A 7,308-nucleotide genomic window follows, 5' to 3' on the forward strand; every position below is an offset into this window, starting at 1 on the left:
GGTGGGCTTCTATCAGGCTATCAGACAACGCCTGATTAAAAACCTGGTAGCTCCTGTGCCGGAGGGCATGTATTTGTGGTGAGCACTTTAAAAGAAGAGTCAGGGAGGATGCCAGGAAGGCACTCTGCCATGAAAGGGAATCTGCAGCACATGGTTTCTGAGCTCGTGAGCTATCCGGACGTGAAGAGATTTCTACTTTGCATAACAGAGGACCCCAACACTGCTCCACGAAGCTTCCAAAGGGAACCCCCCCGAGTCTGTTGACCCCTTAGAGCCCATTACAGCATTCTTCCACAACTGTAAACACTCTTAAAGGCACTGGCTCTACCTCTCTCCAACCTCAAATGTCCATTCCTCTTCTATATAACTGAAAATAAGGACCAGGCATTAGGGGTTTTGGGACAGATGAGGGGTCCCACTTTTGCCCCAGTAGGTTATCTCTAAACAGCTTAATACCACCATCCAGGACTGGCAACCTTGTCTCTGTGCTCTGGCCACTACCACTCTCCTGGCTCAAGAGGAACTTAAGCTCACTTTGGGTCAGCCCATCTCTGTCCTTTCCCCCTACCAGCTTAAGGATTTAACTAACCCACACATCTCTTGCCAATCTAGCTCCCTCTAAACCACAACTCTTCCATGTCAGTTTTCTTTAAAAAAACCCTCGCCCACCCTTGATTCCTGCCCTCCTTTCAATCCAGCTTCCCACTTCCCTTCCAGTGAATGGCTCACTCAGTGAATGGCTCACTCACTCACTCATACTTTCAAACTCTTCAGGAACTCTCCTACCAGGATCCCCTAATTTCCCAGATCACCTACCAAACAGATCCCTGACTTGGTTTATGGATAGAAGTTAACTCTCACCCCAATGGTGTCCCACAGGCCATGGTATCTCTCACAGATGTCACTGAGTTGGGACCCCTACCACTTGGAACCCTGTCAAAAAAGCCAAATTTGTGACACTCACCAGGGCCCTAATTTTAGCCAAGGACGACCTCTTCCTCCAGCATCCCTTACCTCTACATGACTATTTACCTGCCTTCACCCTTTTAAGGAAACTACTCAGGGGACAGGCCGACCGGATTATTCCCCAGGCTTCTAAAGGCCAAATTGGCCACCTACTTCAACCTTGGGATCACGCCTACCTGCAGGTTCACACCCAACAAAAAAGAGTGAAGGAAACCCTCCAGCCACATTTGTCCTCACCTGGTGATCCTGTCTACCATGACTGCAGCCAAGCTCTCGAGACAACCTTGTTGGATTCATCTCTCCAAATTAAACCTGGCCAAGGAACACAGCAAGTACCAGGCCACCAGTATTGGGCCTCTTAAATAAAAATTTCAAGGACCCCTCCCTTAACACCAATCTAGGAATGAGCTTTCTACTGACCTTATGTCTATTCTTCCCTTGAACCCCACCTCAGCCATTCCCCACTACACCTACCCACCATGTTTCTATAAATTTAAAATGAGACAAAGATAATATATCGATAATCTTAAAATTTCTAAGGTCATAGCTTAGTCAACTAGTCTAAGAATGTCTAGTCAAGGTTTATTTAAGGATGTTGCCCAAGCTCTGTTTATAAAGCACATGGTAATTAAAAGTACCAGACTGTTGTAACTAACCTTGTTGGATGTTTAATAGCCAGACTCTAAGGCCTATATTAATCTGGTCAGAGGGACTTAAAGGGACAATTTTTTTTCCTTGCCCTCTAAGGTCAAACAAGTTCCAGGGGCTATGGCGCATCTCTTGAAATGTCCTGTAACTTTGGTGAGTCACCTGTCCTCTTGTTCAGGGAGACCATGGAGACCCCAGAAGATGGACTTGAACCAGTGTCCAGTCTGCAAAGAGGAGGGTCAACACAGAGGAAACATTTCCTCCATGCTTCCAAGCGAAGCCCCAGTCAAGCAGGACCTTTGGATTTATCTTCACATAGATGGAACTGGTAAAAGAAAAGCCTGAGGAGCCAGGGGCTCCCCCCAAGCCCATGTGACCTCTGAGGTCCAAATCCTCATACAACCTTAAGAGTAAAAGTAAATTGGCTTATTTGGGCCAACAGTATGGTCTTAAACACCCAAAAAGAAAGTATAACCAAAAATTAAAGTCATTAGTATATTTTAAAAGTTCAAGGGGTTACACAACCCAGACATTAGACATAAGTTCTTATGTTATTTAGACAATTATCTCTCATTGATGATTTTGTTCCTAATAAGACAACGCTACTCAGATGTAAGACTTCAAATCTTGGTCTGCAATACTGTAGTGCCCACTTTACACAGTAGTAGAGTGTAGTGTACAGCTAAGGGAGGCAACCCACTATTGTTCTAGCCTAAAAAATTAAATTATGGCTAAATTTGTTTTCTCTCCCTATCTAGAAGCCTTTGAAAGGTAAATGACACTGATTCTAGCCACTCCAACAGCTATCAAAATGCCTGAAAACAAATCCTGAGTCCATCACTCTTGAGTTCAGCCCTGGCAAAAGGAAAAAAAATGAAGAAGAGCTATTACCTTGGTGCTAACCATTGCTCCTTGCCTCTTCAGATATTTTCAGCACCAAAATCCAAAAACTAACTCTTACTAATTTTAATCAGTTGTTACTTTCCTTCCCTCCACATGTATATGAATGCCTGTCAACCATTGAGGACCGTGTTGAGATACATGAAGAGGGAACTCCCGCTGTCTTATTGACCCCTAATCCAGCCCCCCCAAATCGACCCTGTCCAGCAGGAAGTAGCATGACAGTGGAGCCCCCTATCCTATAACACAAAAGGCTGGAATGTTAAGGTTCAGATAGCCCCACCCCTTCACCAACAGGGCCTCACAAGCCCCTGAGAAAAGAGAACTGAGTTGATAAGCACCCTGGTCTTTGAAGTCAAGAGAAGCAGACATTTTCCCTGCCTGGAAGGGAATCTGCTGTCCCATGTGTTCCTTTGCTAATAAATTCTATTCCGATAGAGTTTTATCTGTGTCCTGGTGCTTTCTCCTGATCAACTGGATTCATCCATAGGCTACTTTATCTATTAATTTCATTTATATAAAATGTCCAAAACAGACAAATGGGGAGGGGGTAACACACCTGGAGAATGTGGGATTTCTTTTGAGGTCATAAAAACATTCTAAAGTTTTTTGCAGTGATTGTTGAGTAACTGAAATATACTAAAAGCCACTGAATTATATACTTCAACTGTATAGTATACAAATTTTATCTCAATAAAGCAGTTTTTTTTAAAGTGACTCAGAAATGACAAATACCCTCACATTCATTAGGGACAAAAAGAACCAACAGAGAAACATCAAGGATAGATCTCTGAATGTCACTGCCTGATTTTTGTTTCCCACAATTATCTAAGTTGTGTTTTACAAATCCTGATATTAACACAAGTAAGCACAAGGCCTTGTTTCAGATGCATAAACAACGCTTCTGGAAAGAAACAATTCCCTAGCAAGAGTTGTTATCTTTTTGCTATGAGTTGAAAATTTTCAAGAAATATGTCTTTCAAGCACAGCATAATTAAATTTCTTTCTTGAGACCTTGTGTCAATCTGATTAGCAAGCAAATTGTTTTTTCATTTGTTTCCCTGGGTTTTAAATAGTTTCTATCTTGTGATGCCATTTTCTAGAAGGGACTTGTGATACTAAATAACGGAGCACTGTCAGGTCCAGATGATTTGCTTCATAGTTTGCCTTCTAATGAAAAGTTGAACCCCCTTTTAAAGAGACCCATACATATGACTTTATGTTTCTCTTTCTAAAATAAGAACTTAAATCCTTCAATTTATGTAAACAATTCTTGCTAATGATCGTGCATCAAAACAAAACTGGGGGCTGAAGAGATGGCACAGTAGAAGAGTGCTACCTGTGTAAACATGATCACCAAGTTTGGATCCCCAGCACCCACATAAAAATCAGGCATGGCAGCCATACCTGTAACTCCAGCTTGGAGATCAGAGACAGGTCCCTGGGATTCCCTGGCCAGTCAGTCTAGCTGAAATGGTAAGCTCCAGGTTTGGTGAGAGACCCTGTCTCAAAAAAATCAGGTGGAGAAATGACTGAGGAAGACATCCTGATGTCACCTGACCTCTACATGCATGGCGAGCACACACATGACAACACACACACACACACACACACACACACACACACACACACACACACACACACACAGAGTCTTTGATCATGGGATGCTTGGTGGTGAGAATGAATATTTCCTATCCTGCTCAGCCCAGGATATCACTGCTATCACTGAATAGTGAGACTGACTGATGTGTGAATAACTTTATCACAGTTCTGGAGACTGGGAAGTCCAAGATCAATGTGCTGGCATGTGGTGTCTGGCCTTGCTGCTCCTCACGGGCTAGTAGGCAAAAGGGCAAAAGAAGACAAACTTGTGAGCTCACTTGGCAGAAGAGAATGCACTCATCCCTGCAATCCATTTCCACAGAAGAGTCAATCCATTCACCAGGGCAGAGCCCTCCTGACCTATACCTCCCCAAAAGCACAAGTTTTCCTACTCTTGAATTTTGAGGGGTACATTCAGACCATAGCAGGGCTTCTATTTCTTTTCTTTTGAAAATTATTTTTATTTTGTATGAGTGAGTATTTTACCTACATGTAAGTGTACTATGTGAATGCAATGCCTGGGGAGGCCAGAAGAGAGCATTAGATCCTGTGAAACCAGAGTTAGGGATGGTTGTGAGCAGCCATGTGGGTGCTGGGAAGTGAGCCTAGGTCCTCTGCAAGAGCAGCCAGTGATCCAAACCTTTGAGCCATCTCTCCAGCCCCATTCTCAGAGATTTTAGGAGTGTTTCCATTGCACTTTTATTTGTAAAAAGAAAGCATCTTGAACTACACAAGAGGTCTGACCAATACAATAGATCTGGAAGGAAAGACCAGTTCACAGAAGAGTAGCAAGGCTGGAACAAGCAAGGCGTGAGGCTTTGCAGGTAAGAGATGAAGTCTGTGGTAGTCAGCTGAGGTGAGCAGGTCCACACAGGGCCCAAGACCAGAACACCACTGATGAAAACACATTGAAGGTGGCTATGAGGGTTAGTACTAACTGCTAACTTGACAGAGTTTAGAATCCTCCAGAAGATAGGACTTTTGACAGTACTGTGGGAGATTATCTTGACTATGTTAGTTGATGTGGGAAGACCAATTTTAATTGTGGGCAGGACCATTCCCTAGGGAGGGGATCCTGGACTGTGTAAAATGGAGAAAGAGAGCTGAGCAAGCATTCATTCTTTCGGCTTCTTGGCTGTGGATGTTGTGTGACCAGCTGCTGCAACCTGCCTTGACTTCCCTGCCACAATAGACTGTTCCTTGAACTGTAGCCAGAATGAACCCTTTCTTTCTTAAGTTGCTTTGGTCTGGGTATTTTATCACATTAAGAAAAGAAGTTAAAACATTGGGGCTTGCTATTTACAGAGACTAGCAGGGTTCTGCTTTCACTGGGAGCAGGCTGATAGGGGTCTGAGCGAAGACAGGGGCTGAGAGGTGGCACTTTCTACCTTCATTGTTAGAGGAGGGTGTCAAAGTGTGTCACCCATCTCTAGCCCTCTACCAACTGAGCTACAGTTGCTCAGTTGGTAGAGGGCTTGCCTAGCATGCAGGTAATCCTGGTTGAATATTAAGTACCAGAAAGAGCCTGGCATAAGGTATCTCCGCAACAATGCTGAATGAGAGGACATGAGAGACTTTCTGCTCAAAATTTTGGGAGAAAATTGTTCCCAACATTGGTTTCTATTCCTAGACATTGTTGAGTATGAAATGTGATTTAAAAAAACATTAGGGGGCTGGGAATGTAGCTCAGTTGGTAGAGGGCTTGCCTAGCATGCAGGTAATCCTGGTTGAATCCCAGCACCACATAATCTGGATGTAGCGGTGCATGCCTGTAATCTCATTCAGCACACAGGCAGTGGGGGAAGAAGGATCAGGAGTTCAAGACCATGAATTTGAGGCCAACCTGGACTGCATGAGACCCTGTCTCCAAAATTAAAATAAAGACCTTTTGGGACCTGTACATTCTTATGTTTGTGTTTCTTCTCTGATGGCTTCATACATGTATATAGAGCATTCTGATCACTCTGTTCATCCACTCTCTCTTATCTGCCTCCATCCCTACCAACCCCTTTCTTCCTACAGTCTCTTTCCCAGATTCATGACTTTGGGTTTTGTTTTGTGACCCATTTAATTTAACCAGGGCCATATATATGATGATTGGATTGGAACTATTCATTGGAGCCTGGTAGAGTCACCAGTGGGCAAATAGCTGAAGACAATGACTCCCTCTTTCCCTGAATCTATTAGTTACAAATAGTTCAACAGTGAGGGGTAGGGCCTCCTCGACCCCAACTCCATTCATGAGTGACTGCTGACTGCCTCATTCTTGTGCAGCAGGCCCAGTATCCACAACTGTTGTGAGTTCTGATTGCAATGGTTGCGTCTTTTCCATTTTACAGCTCCTCCCCTGTCTTACATTCTTTCCTCCCCCTCTTCTAAAGTGTTTCCTGAGCTTTAGAGTAGATAGTATAAATGTCTTGCTTAGGGCTGAGCACTCATCCATCACTTATTTTTAGCACCTTGTACAGCCCTGAGTCTCTGTATTCACCAGCTTTCACTGGAAGAGAAACTTCTTTGATTAAGGCTGAGAGCAGTGTTTGTCTATGGGTAGACACAAAAATTTAGAAGGTAGTTTGATGGTATGTCAATTTAACTAAACAATAGTAGTCAGTCTCCCTTACCCCCATCCTGGGCATAAGACTGCCACAGCTGCAGGTTTTTGATCAGGTTCATAGTATTAGGCATGGATTTCCCTCTGCGGATGGAGCCTTAAATCCAACTAGAGAAAGGTTGTTTAACCTCATAACAGTAGCACCACTAGGGCAAAAGCAGATACATGTTGCCTGACAGGTTGGTCCCATAGTTCACAGTGTTCAGAGCTGGGTAAGACCACTGGTGCTTTTTCTCCATCAGTAGCCTGCATAGCACCTTCTGGGATTAATAAAACTAGCAAGCAGGGGAGAAACTTCTATCTTAATTCCAGCTTGATGTCTCTATATCATGTAATCAAGATACATGGTGTCTTCAGCAATAGGGTTAACATCTGCTTCTGGTAGGCAACCAAAAGGAGTGGAAAACTTGTATTGTTTGAGGGACCTCTGGGGCCTTCCTGACCAACAACTCATAAGGGGATAGATATCTTACTCTTGGCATTGGGTTTTTGTTTAATAACACACTGCTTCTAGAAGGAGCTTTTCTCAGCTCTGAAGGGTATTTACCTTCAAACTTTTTTTTTTTTTTGGTTTTTTTGAG

This window comes from Nannospalax galili, unplaced genomic scaffold (assembly GCF_000622305.1).
Source record: "Nannospalax galili isolate Female #2095 unplaced genomic scaffold, S.galili_v1.0 scaffold1845, whole genome shotgun sequence".
NCBI lineage: Eukaryota > Metazoa > Chordata > Mammalia > Rodentia > Spalacidae > Nannospalax > Nannospalax galili.